The following is a 19,440-nucleotide window of genomic DNA, read 5'->3' on the forward strand; positions in this document are numbered from 1 at the left end:
GCAGGAATTTGGAAATCTAGGAGGACATTTATCAGCAAGAAAACAATCTATGATCCAGTGAAACCCCAGCTTCTGGTCAAGTTCATGAGCAGGACTTCAACTCCCAGGGAAGATATAGTAAGATCAATGCATAGGTCCTGGAGTTAAAAAAAAAAGGACCACAAATGTAACAGAGATAAGTAGTAGAGCATGGAAAGCAATTAATTACTGGTCTATGAAATGTGTAGGACTGATGATTCACAGACCTGTACCCCTGGGACCAATAATATATCATATGTTAATTTTTAAAAAACAAACAAACAAAAAAAACGAACTGAGTCTAGTTACCAGAACTTAGACACCTAGTGGGAACTTGGTTTCAGAAGCAAGAAGCAGACTAGAAACGCAGCAGGCACAGAGCTGGACAGGCCACAAGTGTGACTCGGACTAGATCCCCTGATGGCCTCCGAGTAAAGCTGAACCTGCTGTTGGGGGATCAGTGGCCCAACACTTAGGGAGAGGAGAGCTCCAGAGGCCGGGAATCTGCATGTCAATAGTAATAAGCAGCTCATACTTTACACCTGGTTCACACTGTAAGACTCGGTCACAGGACTTGCTCAGTTGGGGATGCCGCTGTTATTCCCCTGAGTCTTCCATCTTACAACCTGATCACAAAAGGCCATGAAATGATGCTGATACAGCTTGCCCTCACTGTGGGAAGCTGACTTCCAGTGATTGCTGCTCCCCGCCCCGCCTTTTTTTTTTCCTTTAAACGCTCACAGCCTTGTGTTTCATAATCTATCCTAATTTTGCTGGGTGGGGATAACATAAAACTCCAAACAATGCCAAGTAAAATCCAATAAAGGGAGAGGGTGATTCCATGACTGGAGAGAATATACGGACACTTTCAGGTGATACGTGCATTCATTCTTGAAAAAAATGAAGAGTGAATATCAACTGTGGGATGGGAGTGGAGAGAATGATCCATTAAGAACAGTCGGAGATGATGTTAGACCACATAACCCAGTCTAGCTGGGTATAAAAAGATAGATTGGAGAGAGCAGGAGGCAGGTATTTGAAGCCAAAGAGTATGAACTTTGCTGGGGATGTAATGGGCAGCAACTAAAAGTATTTTCCTGGCCATAGTGGAGCTTTAAAAAGAGTGATGTTAAGAGTGAGAAAGTATCAGACTCCAAAGGGGGGATATTCTATGAAATTATTGGGGCTGTATGCTTTAAAGTATGACTGCTGTGAAAGATCAAGACTGAGATACTATTCCAAGTAAACTAAATAAACATGAAAACTGAATGTAATAGGTGATTTGAAGTTTGTTTGTTTGTTTGTTTGTTTGTTTTTCCCTCTAAGGGCATTATTAGGATAACTGGCAAAAATCCAAATAAGGTCCATATACTAGAAAATCACATTGTGTCAGTGTAATTTCAGATTTTGATAATTGTATCATGATTATGTTTGAGAATGTTATTATTTTGGGAAAATGTACCCTGAAGCATTTAGGAGTAAAAGGACCTATATCTGAACTGTCAAATGGTTCAGAAATATAGCTGTATACACATGTACATGTATGTGTACATAATGTGTACATAGTTACACATACATATAGTATGTGCATATGTCTGTATGTTCCCATCTATTTATAGAGAGAGAAAGAAATGGAAAATGTGATTAAATATTAATATTTGGGGAACCAGGTGAAAGGTTGTTCTGGAATTCTTTGTACTTTTCTTCCAACCTTTCCATAGACCTAAAATTATGTCAAAATAAAAGTTAAAAGAAAAAAGAAAATTCATAATGTGGTGATGGAGTTTAGTATAGTAACTGCTTGGGAGGCACTCCAGGGGCTAGGGTAATTGTCCTGGTCAGAGGTGGTAAGTGCCAGGTGGGGACAGGAAGAGACAGGAGAAGGAAGTGAGAGGCATTCTACAGGTTAGATTCCTGTATCTTGCAACTCAATAGATAGGATATAGTAGCTCAGACTCCTTGGAGTTCTCAAGTCAAAGGACCAGAGAGAATGGGATCACCTACAGAGCTAGAAACGTCTGCTTTATGATCATGGTAGAGAATTACTTCTAAGATTTCAAAATAAAAACTCTAATTTCATGAAAGAAGCATGAATGGAAAAATATAGACTGAGACTAGAATCGTTGAACACATAATAGGTAAGCTGAACATTTTTTTGTTGTTGTTGAAGTATCTAATTAAATTTAATTGTGGCCCAGCTGGTAAATTTTTATTTGTGCAACCAGCCAGAAAAGAGTGGCATTAGTTCCCGAAAAAGAGTGCTGCCTACTGAAAGGTAAAAAGTGAGCAAAGGTAAAAATCTCACCATCGTGGTGAGATTTGCTTTAAGAGTGCAGGCTGGCGGGATGCCTTGGGTGGCTCAGTTGGTTGGACGACTGCCTTCGGCTCAGGTCATGATCCCGGAGTCCCAGGATGGAGACCCACATCAGGCTCCCAGCTCCATGGGGAGGCTGCTTCTCCTTCTGACCTTCTCCTTGCTCATGCTCTCTCTCTCACTGTCTCTCTCTCTCAAATAAATAAAAATAAAATCTTAAAAAAAAAAAAAAAGAATGCAGCCTGGGAGCTGGCCTGCTGCACCCACTCTGGACACCTGGCCCCTCCTTGAGCCTAGAGTCTTGCTCTGGTCCGTGTCCTTACCAGGTCAAGCATGTGACAGGAGCTTCCAGGTGCCCTCTCATTCATACTTCCATATCTTGAAATTTTAAGCATCCATCCTCTTTGTTTTTCCCAGAAAGATTCTTCTCTTATCAATGATTATGGTAGAATGTATTATTTGTTTACAATTCTTCCTTTCCACTCTTGTTTGTCAAGTGGACTACTCCACTTACTGACTCTGGACTGGGTCATGTGGATGAAATGACATGCACAGTTTTTTGTTTTTTGTTTTCGTTTTTAAGATTTTTACACACTTATTTGAGAGAGAGAGAGAGAGAGCACAAGAGAGAGGAGGATCAGAGGGAGAAGCAGGGTCACTCCTGAGCCCTATGCAGGACTTGATCTCCAGACTCTGGGATTGTGACCCAAGCTGAAGGCAGTCACCTAAACACCTGAGCCACCCAGGCGCCCTGACATGCACAGTTCTAAGCACGCATCACCCGTGTCTGCTTCACTTCTTGTCCTCCCTTCCTCTGCGAGAACCACATGTCTTAGATAACGGCTGCTCTTCCAGCCTGTTTCATGTGACCCAATCCCTTGCCAGTCAAGGCAAGCCCAACCAAGCCTAGCCAAACCAAGCAGAGCTACAGTTGGCTCAAGAGGCATATGATAGAGAAACAGAGGTTTATTGTTATAACTGCTGTGTTTTGGGGTTGTTTGTTACACAGCACAACCACAATAAAAGGAGATGAATAATCACCAGGTTCTTGTTTGTTTGGTTTGCAACTTTCCATTCACCTGTTGTGTCTGTTATGAAGCCTTCTTCAAAACTGAACTCTGAGGGGCTGTGGCTTGGTTGTTAAGTGTCTTCCTTTGGCTCAGGTCATGATCCAGGGTCCTGGGATTGAGCCCTATGTCAGGCTCCATGCTTGGCAGGAAGCCTGCTTCTCCCTTTCCCACTCCCCCTGCTTGTGTTCCCTCTCTTGCTCTCTCTCTCTCTCTCTCTGTCAAACAAATAAAATAAAATCTTAAAAAAAATAATAAAGAACTGAACTCTGGCTTTTCTGGTCTCTCTGGCCTCCACCTATAAACTGCCTTTCCTCTGTGGATCATACGGTTTCTGGGCACCCTACCCATAACTCTGACCCATACTAGCGATACCCTGATATTTGCATCCCCACTGGTGTTCACAGGCCCACAGAATAGGAAACAGACACAAGGTGGGCAGTATTTAGAATACAGAGGTTCTTACTATGTGAAATTTTGTTATTTAGAAAGCTGTCCTCTTTATAACACAACTGAAAAGGAGTGAAATATGATTGGGAATAGTGAAAATCATGAATGTTCCCATATTCCATACCCAAGAGAAGAAACATACTACTCAAGGAGCAGTTCCACACTCAAAGACTACATGCTGCTACATTGCATGCACTTTTTTTTAAAGATTTTATTTATTTATTTGACAGAGAGAGATCACAAGTAGGCAGAGAGGCAGGCAGAGAGAGAGAGGAAGAAGCAGGCTTCCTGCTGAGCAGAGAGCCCGATGCAGGGCTTGATCCTAGGACCCTGGAATCATAACCTGAGCTGAAGGCAGAGGCTTTAACTCACTGAGCCACCCAGGCGCCCCTGCATGTACTTTTAACAATATGGATATATGGTTTTCAAGAGCACACCTGAGTGGAGGAGAATAGGAGTGCTGAAGGCAGGGACACCAACATCAGTGAGAAGGAACAGCTGATATGTTGATAGAAAGAGAGGAGGAAATAAAGTCTATTAAAGAATGTATGTTTATAAAAAATAAAAAATAAAAAAAAATAAAAAAAAAAAAAAAGACAAAAAAAAAAAAAAAAAAAAAAAAAAACACAAAGCCCAGTGGCAAGTATCCCTATAGACCATGGGACATCTTTGTAGTACCTTAGATCAAAGTAATTACTGGAATTTTCTTTTAAATCTGCATGAAGGGGCACCTGGGTGGCTCAGTCAGTTAAGCCTCTGCCTTCAGCTCAGGTGACAATCCCAGGGTCCTGGGATAGAGCCCCACATCAGGTTCTTTGCTCAGCAGGCAGCCTGCTTCTCCCTCTGCCTGCTGCTCCCCCTGCTTGTGCGTACGCTCTCTCTCTCTCTGTCAGATAAATAAATTAATAGATAAAATCTTTAAATATGCATTTAGTTATCTGAATAAAATTGTTTACTTTTAAAGATTTTATTTATTTATTAGCGAGATAGAGTAAGTGGGAGAGAGAAAGGGAGAGAAAATCTGAAGCAGACTCCTCACTGAGCACAGATCCCGATGCAGGGCTCAATCCCATGACCAAGAGTTGGATGCTTAACTGACTGAGCCACACAGGGGCCCTCTGAATAGAACTGTTTTATGAAAAAATAGTTCTCACACACACATGAAAAAGTGCTCAACATCACTCATCATCAGGGAAATGCAAGTCAAAAACCACAAGATACCACCTTACACCTCTTAGAATGGCTAGTTTCAAAAAGATTAGAGATAACAAATGTTGACCAGGATGTGGAGAAAAGGGAACCCTTGTGCACTATTGGTGGGAATGTAATTTGGTTCTGCCACTATGAAAGACACTATGGAGGTTTCTCAAAAAATTAAAAATAGAATTACCATATGATCCAGCAATTCCACTTCTGAGTATTTATGTAAGTGAAATGAAAGTACTATCTTGAAAAGGTATATGCACCCCCATGTTCACTGCAGCATTGTTTATGACAGTCAAGATACGGAACGGCCTAAGCGTCCATCAAAGCATGAATGGGTAAAAATGTGGTATGCATGCAGTAGAACTACTCAGCCATAAAAAAAGGAAATCTTGCCATTTGCAGCAACATGGCCAGACCTCAAGAGCATTATGCTAAATGAAGCAAGTGAGAGAAAGACAAATACCACATGATATCTTTTATATGTGAAATTAAAAAGAAACAAAAACAGAGGCAACTGGCTGGTTCAGTAAGGAAAGCATGTGACTCTTAATCTCAGGGTTGTGAGTTTGGGCCCCGCATGGGATGCAGAGATTACTTAATATCTTTAAGGGGAAAAAAAAAAAAAGAAGGAGGGGAACCTGGCTGGTTCAGTCTGCTAAGCATCTGACTCTTGATTGCAGCTCAGGTCACGATGTCAGGGTGCTGAGACTGAGCCCCAAGGCAGGCTCCGAGTTTAATGGGGAATCTGCGTGAGATTATTTCCCTCTGCCATACTCCTGCTTCCCTCTCACACTCCTCTTTCTCTCTCTCTCTCTCTCTCAAATAAATAAATAAATAAACAAACAAATAGATAAAATCTTTAAAAAAGAAGAAACAAAGAAAGACAAATACCTGAGCTGGTAGGTACAGAGAACAGATGAGTACTTGCCAGTGGTTGTGTCTGGGGGTGAAGAAATGGGTGAGGAGAGTAAAAGGTACAAACAGCCAATTATAAGATAAATAAATCATGGGCATGTGATGGACAGCAAGGCAACTATAGTTAATAACACTCTATTGCACAATTGAAAGTTGCTAAGAGAGTAGATCTTAAAAGTTCTCATCAGAAGAAAAAAAAATTGTAACTCTGTGTGGTGATGGATGTTAACTAGACTCATTGTGGTGATCATTTCATAATATGTGCAAATATGGAATCCTTATGTTGTACACCTGAAACTAACATGTCAAATATACCTCGATTTAAAAAAAGCTCTCAGTGTGGTGCCTGGGTGGCTCAGTCGGTTGAGTGTCTGATTCTTGGTCTTGGCTCAGGTCATGATCTTAGGGTTGTGAGACTGAGCTCTGTGTTGGGCTCTGCGCTCAGCTTAGAGTCTGCTTATCACTCTCCTTCTTCTCCTCCCTGTGCTCTCTCTCTCCCTCTCTCTCTCTCAAATAAATAAATAAAATCTTTAAAGAAAAAGAAAAGCTCTCAAGTTGGTGGTGTCTTCTTGTCAATGCGCAGCCAAGCTTATTAGGAATGTCATCAGTAAAACATATCAAAAGTGAAATTCTGTTCAGTGGAATGCCTCCCAAGTGACAAGAACTCCATGTGTCCCATCAGGGAGTAAAAGGGCGAGGGCAGGAACAGGCTGCAGTGAGCACTTGCAACCACAAAAGCAGTACTCGTGGCTTCACGAAGTGCGGGAAACGTGGGCTTATTACCGACCTCCATGTGTTTGCATGAGCCATTTTCTTCATGTCCCACCTCCCCTACACCTCCAACCTGTGCTTTCTTCTTTGGCCAACTCCTTCCCGTCCTTCCATGCTCAGCCTAGAAACCATCCTCTGGGAGACTTTCCCTCATTGCCTCCTCCTCCCCAATTTGGATTTAGGGCCCCCTCCTATTGTCACAGCACCCTTGATCCATTCCTCTTAGGCCTGGCCTTAATGACACTATTTTGTACCCGTCTGTTGTGATATTGGCCCCCTCACTCACTGGCTTGGACTCCCTAAAGACAGGTGCCATGTCTTTCTGGCGCACCACGGGTTCCATTGTGCCTGGCACGTGGATTTGTTAAGTGAATAATGCTCCCATCAGGTAGCTATCCAGAGCAGGGAATCTGTATTATGACCTTGACAACAAAATGAAAATACTCATCATGTATTATTCTGAGAGGAGGAATACTGAGCTACCTTAAGTAAGAGGGTTGGCCTCTCTTAAAGGTGAAGTCAATTTTTTAGGCCAGATTCTGGTGTGTGTTGTTAGAGACTTCATCTTGGGCTCTCTAAAGGTGTCTTTCTCATTCACATTCCTGGTCACAGCAGAACTATTTGTATATGTGGTTGTACTTCCCATCTAGGTGTGGTGGATAGGAAGCCAGGCTCGGGGAAGAAAGATGGATGAAGACAACACGTGCAGCCTGGCAGAAAGGGGCGTGTATGCACACAGGAATCACAATGACCCCCATGGGGACTAGGAAACAAAACTGGGCCAAAGCTTCCTACAAAGAAAAGCTTGTGAAGAGAGATCCTCTTTCAGACCCCCAATCAAAGGACGTTTTTCTGGACAAACAAAATGGCTTACAACCATTGTTGATTGCTGGTGAGTGGTTCCAGTTTTGTAGAAAAGTTCAGAAAATTTGAGAAAATGGGAGATGTTAGGCCTAACGGTTTGTTAGAATGGAAACTAAAAACCTACAAGTCTAGGCTCTAGACTGTTGTTGTCCCCCCCCCCCCATTAATTTCTGTGTGTACTTAATCCAAACCACAGACTCTGCCTGGGTCACAGTGTCCTCATCGATAAGCGAAGGAGGTGAGCAGGATGGTCGGTGTTGTTCCCTCTATCTCTCTCTGTGGTTCTCCCCAACATGATGTGTTCATCATGGTGACTAAGAGTTATTAAGGAAAAAAAAAAAAAAGGACATGTTTAGAGAAATAATGAAATGGGAAAGAGTTCATAATATACTTTTAAGTGAGAAATATTTATTTATAAAATGTATGGAGTGTGTTCCCAATGCATATAACAAACACACGTGTTTGTGTGTGTGTGTGTGTATTTTTTTAAAGAGATTTTACTTATTTATTTGACAGACAGAGGTCACAAGTAGGCAGAGAGGCAAGCAGAGAGAGAGGGGGAAGCGGGCTTCCTGCTGAGCTGAGTCCGACGCGGGGCTCAATCCCAGGATCCTGGGACCATGACTGAGCCGAAGGCAGAGGCTTTAACCCACTGAGCCACCCAGGTGCCCCTGTGTGTGTGTATTTAAGAAAATTTCATACATATAGAAAAACTATCATACTAAGACAAAGCAGATTACTAGCACTGGTGGTGTTACTGCTGGAGTTAGTGGAGTTACTGCTATTTTATTCTTGGTGTGTTTTTGTATTTTACACTTTTCCAGTAAAGTACAGGTTTCATATTATTAAATGGGAAAAATAATTTTTGTGAATGTTTTCTTCTGATCATTGCATTAATACATGTACCTTCCAATAGGGTTAATAGTTTGTACCTGTGTCACTGGAATGAAAATGATAGTTGACCATTCATGACTATATTGGAGCTTTACAGCTATAAAGTGAGCTATAGTCTGTGCAAATAAAATGCGAGTCATTTCTTATTCTATTCCAGATTCCTGGAGTTTAATTACCAGGGAGAACTCAGGCAAGCCCCATCCCGACTGGCACGTGGGAATCCCAGTGACTCCAGGGTCTCCTCCCTCCTGAGCTGAGCCCTGCAGTCCTCATACACAGCTCCCATCTCTTTCCTGCCTATTGTTTGAGCCTTGGCATTTTCTTTTAAATGAAATTCAATTAGCCGACATATTAGTTTCAGATGTGGAATTCAGTTATTCATTAGTTGCGTATCGCACCCAGTGTTCATCATACTACGTGCCCTCCTTTTTTTTTTTTAAAATATTTTATTTATTTATTTAACAGAGAGATCACAAGTAGGCAGAGAAGCAGGCAGAGAGAGGATGAAGCAGGCTCCACGCCGAGGAGAAAGCCCGATGTGGGGCTCAATCTCAGGACCCTGAGATCATGACCTGAGCCGAAGGCAGAGGCCTCAGCCCACTGAGCCACCCAGGTGCCCCCTACATGCCCTCCTTAATGCCCATCACCGTCCCCCCGTACTCCCACAAACCTCCCCTCCAGCAATGCTGTTTGTTTCTTAGAGTTAAGAGTCTCTCTTAAGAGAGAGGTTTGCCTCTCTCTCTGAGGACATCCCCTTCAGTTTCTCTCCTTTCCTTGCTGATCCTCTTTGCTATTCCTTATATTCTTATATAAGAAATATATATATTTCTTATATTTCCATATATTTCTTATATTTCCATGAGTGAAACCATACATTTGTTTTTCTCTGATTGACTTATATTGCTCAGCATAATACTCTCCAGTGCCATCCATGTCAATGTGAATAGTAAATGTTCATCCTTTGTAATGGCTGAGTAATATTCCATTGTATATATGTGTATGTGTATATACACACACATATGCACACATACACACCACACCTTCCTGATCCATTCATTTGTCAACAGACATCCCAGTTCTTTCCATAGTTTGAGCCTTGGCATTTTTTAACCCAGGTAAATATTTAACAGTTTGATCCTATCACCAACCAGTGTCAGTCAAACTGGTAAGGAAAAATTGCAACTTGAAGCTAAATTGGGCCAGGCCAATGGAGGTTAAGAGGAGACCGTTTGTGATGTGAATCTAGACAAGGAGGCAGACACTCTTTTGGCTCAATAAGCTTCAAAATCTAGGTGGAAGAATAGCTCCCACATGGAGGGATGCCTTTTTGTCTCTTTTTAAAAGACTATGATATTGAAAGAGGAAAAAACAAACAAACAAACAAACAACATGGCAGCTGTCTGTGGTCTGATCTCCACACTGGAGTTTCTCCCCTGACATACCCTTAGTACCTATTGCTTCTCCCTCTCTCTACGCAGCACTAGAAACTTCGACGGAACCAGTGGTATGATGCTAACACCTGGAAGGTTTCAGAAGAGGTTCGGGACCCTTCCTCCAAGAATATATCCACGATAACGTGGGATGGAAGAAATTAATCATCCACTGCTGGAGCCAGAAAAAATGAGGAATGGGTAGTGGATATTCATTGTTCATCACACCCTTGCCAGTATTTGACCAGGAATAGCCTGGTGACCAAATCTGCATATAAGACTCCAGAGAGTCTCCTGAAGGCCTTTGGGAAAACACAGGAAGAAATGGTCTCACTTCCTCAGGACATTGTTTTGTCTGCATGGCACTCTTGGGGTTGCCTCAGCCATCCCTACCAGTCTGAGAATGAAGACAACACTAAAGGTAACAGACTAGAGAGATGGGACAAAACTCGGGCCCTAGGAGCATGGTTGAACCACTGAGACAAACAAGCCTGAAGCCTCTGGACTTCTAGTTATGGAAGTTAGTACCTCTCCTTATTGTTTCATCCTTGTGAGTTAGGAAGACAAAGGTTCAGAGGAGGAATTCGCTGAGGAGTGAGGGGTACATCCCCCCGCCACCATGCAGCTGATGGGGACCGTAATGTTTGAGCTCATGGATGGGGAAGGGGGTGAGACTTAGGTAGATTGGGTCCACCCAGCCCTTTGCTCCCTGACTAAGCATACTTTGCAAACAGAGCAAAACTGAAGGAAAGAACTTTCCTTGGGATTTCAGGTGTGTTTATTCAGCTAATGTAGCAGGGTTACAAACCACACAAACTATATACTCATATGTACGAAGAAGATGTAGTTAATTTTCTATAAGCCTCAACCCTCAGTAGATACCAGAGATGCTTGCTAATTAACTTGCTAATTAAAGTTTCTGTCTCTTGGGCTTTAAACACCCTCCTTTTAGTTAAGCAATCAGATTATTCAAAGTTCAGTTTCCTAGCATGGCTGGCATAGATCGCGCATTTTGGATGACTCAGTCTCTCTGAGTAAATTCTCAGCCTACCAGCGGGATTCTCTATGCTTTTCTCCTTCCTAAGAGGTGTGTGAGGCAGCTTATGCCATGGATGTCCTCTAAAGGCTTGCTGGTTTCTGCTACACTATGGTTTGTTGATCTGCATCCTTAACTGATAATCACTGTGGTGTGGCCCATCCCATTTGGCCCTCTCAAGTCATGACGTGGTACTCATGGTACCCATCCCTGGAGTCTGTGGTCCCAGATCTTTTACAAAGACCCCTTGCATAGGACCTCTTTATCCTGCTGGTGCTCTGGTACTCCCGTTCTCCCCCTTCCCTTCAGCAAGGCATACAGCCACCTCTGCAGGCAAGATGGGGCCAGCAGGGAGCCCTGAGCACTGCCCCATGCTCGCCTGAACAGTCAGCTTGCTCTGCTCCATCACTCTGCTGCTATGTTGGACAGAGAGCTAAGCAGGGGCCAGGGCTCCCCAAGAAGCCAGCAGCCTCCTCTAGGCCTCTTTCTGGGAAGCTGCCCTAAGCCCCAGAATGGTAGATACCTCAATACCTACATGAATGTCCTACACTCCCACTAGCTCAAGTTTGGGGGTCCAGAAGTGAAGAAAATGCCTCTGGACTTGATTCCTTTCTTTCTTTCTCAAAACTGAAGAAGTGTTGAAAAGTTCCGGCTTATTATTTCTCTATCTTATCTCTTCTCCACCTAAGACTCTAAGATGGAGACCATCAACTATTGATCTGTTCAAGAAGGGCACTATGGAATTCAGATATCTCTTCTCTATCTCCATAAAACTTGTAAGATTTTTGAATTTATCAAATTGCTTAAGGAAAATCCCCAGATTTGAAATTCAAATGGCTTATTTTTTTTAAGCAGCATTAGTCTTTTCCTTGTGTGGTATAATGAGTCCCAAGGTGGCTTAAAGCCAAGAGACCACAAAGTACTGGACTGAAAAAAATGACAATAAATCAATTATATTTACTTGTTTAGATAAAAATTATATAATTATATATGTAGTATGTATCATTACATAATATACAATTTATATATAATTAGCCATACGTGAGAGTAAGGAATGAATGACACTCAGGGGTCATTGCCAACATAAGAAATGCAGGTTTTCTCGGCCTTTTGATCACCTCTCAATCCTTTCTGAATGATTTAATGAACAATTAAAGTTAGTCCTGCAGATTTTTATTTCTCCCCACTGTAAGAATCAAGGAATTACATTGAAAATGCTACAAGATAATCTTTGAGTAAATACTATTTAAATGAAGGGGGTGGGTCTGTTACCTTGTCTAATTAAATCTCAGATTAATCCTAGAAAATAAAGAAGGCCATGTTTGTTGGGGAATTGGAATGGGATAGACTCAATATCAAAATCAGCATAGCAACAGCAAACCATGCACTGAACTTGAGATATCATTGGCCCAAGACAGTGTATGGTCATAAGAAAGGGGAAAATCACCTGCTTTTTCAGCGTGGAAGGCAAAAATCCGCATTTACTGATGAATGTCCATCCTGATTTCTGAGCCTATCTATTAAACCAGAGTCTTTCCTTTTATTTATTTATTTATTTAACTACAACCCATAATAAGAAATACATTTAATTTCCTGTGTTGAATTCAATCTATTCTATTTTGCTATAGTCTATTCTTTCTTTAATATTTTTATTTTATTTTTTAAAGATTTATTTATTTAGAGAGCGAGAGCATGAGTGCGGGGAGGGGTATAGGGAAAGGGAGAGAGAATTTTAAGCAGATGTCACACTGAGCACAGAGCCTGACACAGGGCTTGATCTACTGACCCTGAGGTCAAGACCTGAGTTGAAATCCAGAGTTGGATGCTTAACCGACTGAGCCACCCAGGTACCCCTCTTTCTTTTATTTTAAATTTATTTTTCTTTTTTTCTTCTTTTTAAATGCTGGTAGTCACCCATTAAATTGATGCCATGGTCCATGAGTGGACTGTAGTTTGAAAAATGCACTCACAACCTTTCGTTTTCAATTTTTTAAAAAGATTTATTTTAGAGAGAAAGAGAGAGAGTGAGCATGCACGTGTGAGTGGGAGGAGGGGCAGAAGGAGAGGGAGAGGATCTCAAGGAGTCTCCCCACTGAGTACGGAGCCTGAAAGACAGGGAGCCCAATCTCACAGCCCTGAGATCATGACCTGAGCCAAAACCAAGAGTTGGTCCCTTAACTGACTGAGCCACCCAGGTGCCCCTGTACACACTAGCTTTAAAGATGTTTCTCAGAATATGATCCAAAGACCTTCCCATTCTCTCCTCAAACACTATATCGTAACCTTCTGGGGCTCTTATTCTAAAATGCAGATTCTGAGGCCATTATTTCTTTCCTGGACTCTGAAAACCAAGATAGTTGCCTTTGTCATTGGCCCCCAAACATTGTTCTCCTTCTGGCCAGGCCCTCAGATAAGGGCTTGGATGATCGCAAACCAGGGGCTCTGAGGAAGAAGGCTGGACGGACTGAAGGCTGAAGGTAGCCTGAGCTTAGTGCTGAAAAAGACTTAACAGGCACACCCTCTAGGAGCTTCGGGGAAACTGCGGGACAAATGGGCCAGAGATCAGAAGTAAAAAGAACAGAAACGAACAGAGGAAAAGCAGAACAGGGGCAGGGCTGAGGCTTGCTGTTTTTGCGAGCGCAGGATGGAGTACTAAACGAGATCCACTTAGGGCCCCTCTCTCCGTGGAGGCTCAAGATCAGAGACTCTGAGAGTGGGGCCTGGGATTCCAATGGAAATAAGCTCCTCTGGAGGATTTTATGCAAATGCCGTTACACAGACATTGCCAGGCATAAATCATGTTCTTCTCTCTCCAAGAAGAAGATGGAAATTTGCAGCTGCAGGCATGGAATAAATGTTTAACATGCAGCCAGCCACCAAAGTGAGGTTTAGTTACTCCACTGTCATTACAAGGCACGCTGGCTTCTTTCAGTGGAGACTTCTATTTCTTGCCATCATTTCAACAGAATATTTGATTTTCTGCAGGAACCCCGGCAATTGGTTACAGTTGCTAAGGGAAATTTGGATCTATTTCCCACTACCAGGTGAGACCCAGGATGGGCGCTCACCCAAGGACACAAGAGGGCAAATGCATTAACCAGACTGAAATTGGATTTTTGAATGGGATGACTTTAAGAGTAGGTTGTTCTCGGCTAAGATCTGGGGGTGGCAGAGAGCAAGCATCTTAAAAACCAAACCCAGAAAACTACTATATTAATTTTTAATGAGGAAAATGTAAGTATCAGGAAGATGGATGTTCATATTTGGTGAGTGCGCCGTGTCCCTAAGGGCAGGTTCCCTGGGATACTGAATTATCATCAGAATATTGCTTGGTAATCATAGCATTCCAGCAAGGGGAACTAATCCAGGGAACCTAATGCCCAATGATGGATTCATCTTAGCCCCTCTCTGGGGACACAGATGCCCCCCAGCTCAGCAGGTCCCACTGCTGGGGGGAGGGGACACCTTCTAAGCTGCACATTTTGGAGACACACTGCTGACGTAAGAATCTCTGGATCTAACTTTTCCTTCTCACTTATATAAAACAAAGCTCCAACCCTTTTCCTCCTGTTCGTTTAATACAGAAAATTCATACAAGCAAAAAACAAAATTAAAAATACCCCATAGAGACAACTACTATCCTGGTGATTCTTCCAGATTCTTCTATCCTCTTCAATTGGTCTGATCTTTTCTGAGCACAGCAGCCCTCCTCCTCCTCATTCTCAACCAGGGTTAGGTCTCTGGGCGGGGAACTGGAGGGACAGGACTGAGAGGGAAAGCAGAGCACAGAGCACAGTCCTTTCTCAAGAGGAGGCGTAAATGTGTTAAACAGTACAAAGCTGCGGTTTGAGGAGGCTGAAGGTGCGAGCCACGGGAACACAGTAGTGAACACTGGGCAAGTTTGCTTAGCCCCTGTTCTCTTACAAAGGAAATTTTGTCAGCAACTGCCCCCTGCTCAGGGAAGCAGAACTGGTGAGTTAAGAGCAAGGTGATAATTACTATCCATGTTTATGGACCATTTAACTTTATCAATCACTGTGTGCATATTTGAGGGTCAACTTCTTTCCAAGCACTTTTCTATATACTGGAGACATAGAAGCAAATAAACAAAATACCTGCTTTTAGGAAACGTCCATTCTCATGGGGAGATGAACAAATTTTTTAAATTGGTAAAATAAATAGTATAAAAGTGGTGATCCATACTATGAAGAATAACAAAATAGGAAAGGGGGCCAGGCTGGAGGGGAGTAGGATTTTAAATACAATGGCTGAACAAAAACAGACACATAGGCCAGTGGAACAGAGTATAGAGCCCAGATATGGACTCTCAACTCTATGGTCATACAATCTTCAACAAAGCAGGAAAAAATATCCAGAGGAAAAAACAGTCTCTTCAATAAATGGTGCTGGGAAAATTGGACAGCTGTGTGTAGAAGGCTGAAACTCGACCATTCTCTTATACCATATACAAAGGTAAACTCGAAATGGATGAAAGACCTCAATGTGAGGCAGGAATCCATCAGAATCATAGAAGAGAATATAGGCAGTAACCTCTTCAACATTGGCCACAGCAACTTCTTTCAAGATATGGCTCTAAAGGCAAAGGAAACAAAAGCAAAAATGAACTTTTGGGACTTCATTAAGATCAGCACAGTCAACAAAACAAAGAGGCAACCCACGGAATGGGAGAAAGTATTTGCAAATGATACTACAGACAAAGGGCTGATATCCAAGATCTGTAAAGAACACCTCAAACTCAACACACACAAAACAGATAATCATGTCAAAAAACAGGCAGAAGACATGAACAGACACTTCTCCAAAGAAGACATGCAAATGGCTAACAGACACATAAAAAATGCTCATCATCATTAGCCATCAGGGAGATGCGAATCAAAAGTACATTGAGATACCACCTTACACCATTTAGAATGGCCAAAATTAATAAGACATTAACAACAACATGTGTTGGAGAGCACGTGGAGAAAGGGGAACCCTCCTACACTGTTGGTGGAAATGCAAGTTGGTGCAACCACTTTGGAAAACAGTGTGGAGATTCCTCAAAAAATTAAAAATAGAACTACCCTATGACCCTGCAATTGCACTACTGGGTATTTACCCCAAAGATACAGATGTAGTGAAAAGAAGGGCCATCTATACCCCAATGTTCATAGCAGCAATAGCCACAGTCTCCAAACTGTGGAAAGAACCAAGATGCCCTTCAGTGGACAAATGGACAAGGAAGGGCTGTATACTCCATATATACTATGGAGTATTATGCCTCCATCAGAAAGGATGAATACCCAACTTTTGCATCAACATGGATGGGACTGGAGGAGATTATGCTGAGTCAAATAAGTCAAGCAAAAAGCGTCAATTATCATGTGGCTTCACTTACTTGTAGAGCATAAGGAATAACAGGGAGGACATAAGGAGAAGGAAAGGAAAAGTGAACTGAGGGAAATAGGAGGGGGAGATGAACCATGAGAGACTGTGGACTCTGAGAAACAAACTGAGAGTTTTGGAGGGGAGGGGAGGGGGGGGTTGGGTGAGCCTAGTGGTAGGTATTATGGAGGGCACATATTGCATGGAGCACTAGGTGTGGTGCATAAACAGTGAATTTTGGAACACTGAAAAGAAATAAAATAAAATAAAATGCAAAAAAAGCCAATAAATAAATACATACGTACCAACATACATACATACATACAATGGCCAGGAAGGCCTCTTGGCAGGAGGGGACATTTGAATAAATATCATAGGAGAGTCAGGGAGAGAGCCCTGTGGAGGGAGCATTCTGGGCGGAGGAAAGAGCAAGTGTCAAGGCCCTGAGCAGCCGCAATGGCTGGACTGGAGTGTGGAAGTAAGGACAAGGGCTGGAGATGAGGTTGGAGGTTAATGGGTAGAGGGCAGGGCCAGTTCGCCTTGGACCCTTTTTCACAGGCCACTGGATGACTTCAGTTTTTACTCTGTGGTGAATGGGAAGCCACTGGGTATGGGAAGTAAAGGAGTGACATATTCTGATTTTCCTTCAAAAAGATGCCTCTGGCTCAGGCAGTAGGGGCCCGGGGCAGATGGGAACCTAATGCCAGACTCTAGGTTAGACACAGTGGCGGCTCCGACCGAGGCAGTAGTAATGGAAATTGTGAAGCGTGCTTGGCAAGTTTGAGCTCCGTTTTAAAAACAGAGCTGTCAGGATTTGCTGACAGACTGGAAGTGGGGTTCAGAGAAAGAGAGGCGTCAAGGCTGACAGAGCAAGCAGAAGGATAAAATCGCCCTTTCCTGTGGCAAGGAAGACTGCGGGAGAAGCAGGTAATGAAGATTGGGGGTTCAGTTTGGAGGTATGAAATCCGGGGTGCCTACTGGCTACAGAAGTGAAAAGAACAGTCCTGCCGGCATACCTGGGAGAAGGGCCAGCATGTGGGATGGAAAGGTCACCTAGGGAGAAAGGGGAGAGAGCAGGAAAAAGGCCCAAGCTCTACCCCTGGGTCACTTTGCTACTTAGAGATCTGGGAGATGAAGGAAATCCTGCACTTGAAACTGAGCGTGAGAACCCATCGAGGCAGAGCAAACCCAGGAGTGGAACACCAAGGTGAAGGAGTGATGAGGGATAAAAAACTAGCTGAGGACAAAGCAGAAGCTGGCACCCTACACTACTCCCCCCACCCCCTTGTAACATGTATGACATTCCTCAGGCACTCCGCTGCCCTAAAGGAAAAATGAATAGTTAACTTGTAGAGATCACGATCCTGCAAGACCTGAGTTTCCCTCAGTTTACAAATGTCCTAGTGATTCACAAGGAAGACGCTTTCTTATCAATAGCTTAACTTCCAGAGACCCATAACTCAGTCCCTAAAGGCCTAACATCATCCTCCCCTCCCTAAAATTGAGGGAGGCTGAGGCAGAGGAAAATGTAAATAAAGTTAAATTTCTTCTAAACCTAAAGCTCCTTGATAGGGACCTGGGATAGCAGGAGTGTGACATTCCTCCAGGAAGCTCTCAACTATCTTACTGTTAATGCTTTATTAAAAGGAAAAACAGCCTCAACTTGACAAATAGCAAGGCCTCCATTATCCTGCGTGTCTTCTTTCAAACCCTCCTTTTTTCCTTACCTCCCCCAACCCCATAGTCACCCCTCACAACCCCAGTGCAAGCAGCTCTTTCTGCCCACGGGTCCTGTCCCCGAGCTTTCATAAATCACCATTTTGCACCAAAGATGTCTCAAGAATTCTTTCTTGGTCATTGGCTCTGGACTTCACCCCACCGAACCTCGCTTAGAGTTTAAAACTTCATCAGGAAGATGGGATCTCAACCATGCCAGATACAGTACCTAGGCCACGGGAGAGGGTTTTGCATCAAGAAAATTGTGGACAGATGCTTTGGTGGGGAGCTGGGGGGCTGGAAGCTTGATGGGAATGGTTTCAAGATAGTAAGGGAGAGGGTTGCCTTGGTGGCTCAGTGGTTAAGTGTCCACCCTTGGCTCAGGTCATGATCCCAGGGTCTTGCTCAATGGGGGGCCTTTTTCTCCTTCTCCCTCTGCCTGTTGCTCCCCTTGCTTGTGCTCTCTTTCTCTCCCTCCCTCATTCTCTACCAAATAAATAAATAAAATCTTTAAAAAACAAAAAAGGTAGTAAGGGAGAAGAGGAATGGAAAACACAATAATTATTTCTGCAAGCTTTGCTCTAAAGGGAAAGAGATGAACGGGGTAGTAGCCAAAGATGGATGTGGAGTCAAGAGAGGACCTTTTTACTTTTTCATGGTAGGAGTAAATCACAGTTTGTATGCTGATGGGCATGACGCTTTAGAGAAATGATGACCCGGGAAAGGATGAGGAAAAATCCTAGTGTGGTAGTATGCTCATGTAGAAGAGAGGGGAGGGCGCAGACAGACGTCCGTGGTACCAGAAGGGGAGGCACCAGTGCTGATGACTGGAGCTGAGGTGGTGGGAGGTGTGTGTGGATAGTCTCGCCTGATTGCTTTTGGATTCACACTGAATGATGAGGCAAATCATCAGCTGACAGTGACGATGGCAGGAGTGTGGGAGGTTTTGAGAAAGGGAAGCACACTGAAGAGAGAGTAAGAGTGGACGGATGGAAGCAATGCAACCTTTCTTTCAGTGCTTGCATTAATCCATTAATCCCTATGCTAGCCCTACGCCATGGCACCAATCTCTTCATTGACAAATAGGCTAACAGTCTGATGAAACAGGTATACTCAGTAAAGCCAGACCTCACTAGCTGAGAGTAAAAAGCAAGGAGATTCTCAAGATCTTCAAGGGTTGATCTCTGTGTATCCTTATGATTCACCTTAGTCTTCCTAACTCCATATTGGAGCCTTCATTCCATGTAATAAAAAGAGTTTAAATGAACCCAGTGATATAATTCAAATCTAACCCAGGCCTCTCTCTGCTGGTCCGATGGTATGGCATAGGTAAGATGTAGATGTTCCATCTACATCTACCAGGCCAATTCTGGG

The 19,440-nt window shown here is 43.1% G+C and overlaps 1 long non-coding RNA gene across 1 annotated transcript; it reads left to right on the top strand.

Moving 5' to 3' along the window:
- The first annotated feature begins 2,095 nt into the window (after window positions 1-2,095).
- LOC131836067 (uncharacterized) lies at window positions 2,096-12,508 on the top strand. The gene is made up of 3 exons (XR_009355495.1): window positions 2,096-2,156; window positions 7,392-7,633; window positions 9,978-12,508. It is a non-coding gene; the product is annotated as an uncharacterized LOC131836067 (long non-coding RNA).
- The last annotated feature ends 6,932 nt before the right edge of the window (window positions 12,509-19,440 follow it).

This window comes from Mustela lutreola, chromosome 7, assembly GCF_030435805.1.
Source record: "Mustela lutreola isolate mMusLut2 chromosome 7, mMusLut2.pri, whole genome shotgun sequence".
In the NCBI taxonomy this organism is placed as follows: Eukaryota; Metazoa; Chordata; class Mammalia; order Carnivora; family Mustelidae; genus Mustela; species Mustela lutreola.